This window comes from Mandrillus leucophaeus, unplaced genomic scaffold (assembly GCF_000951045.1).
Source record: "Mandrillus leucophaeus isolate KB7577 unplaced genomic scaffold, Mleu.le_1.0 Scaffold273, whole genome shotgun sequence".
Lineage (NCBI taxonomy): Eukaryota > Metazoa > Chordata > Mammalia > Primates > Cercopithecidae > Mandrillus > Mandrillus leucophaeus.
Window position 1 is genome coordinate 1,737,414 of NW_012102843.1, and position 362 is coordinate 1,737,775.

Here is a 362-nt window from a genome sequence, read left to right on the forward strand (position 1 = left end):
GACTCTTCTGTCTCAGTCAACTTGCTTCTTTAATTAGTTTCCATGTTAGAAATGCAGGGTAAGGGCCAGTCACAGTGGCTCACACTTGAAATCCTAGCACTTTGGGAGGCTGAGGTGGGAGGATCCCTTGAGCCTAGGAGTTTGAGACCAACCTGAGCAACGTAGTGAAACCCCATCTTTCCCAAAAAAAAAAAAAAAAAAATTAGCTGGGCATGGTGGCATGTGCCCATAGTCCTAGCTATTTGGGAGGCTGAAGTGGGAAGATTGCTTGAGTCTGGGAGGTCAAGGCTGCAGTGAGCTGCGATTGCACCACTGCACTGCTAAGCAATAGAACAAGACCCTGTCTCAAAAAAAAAAAAAAA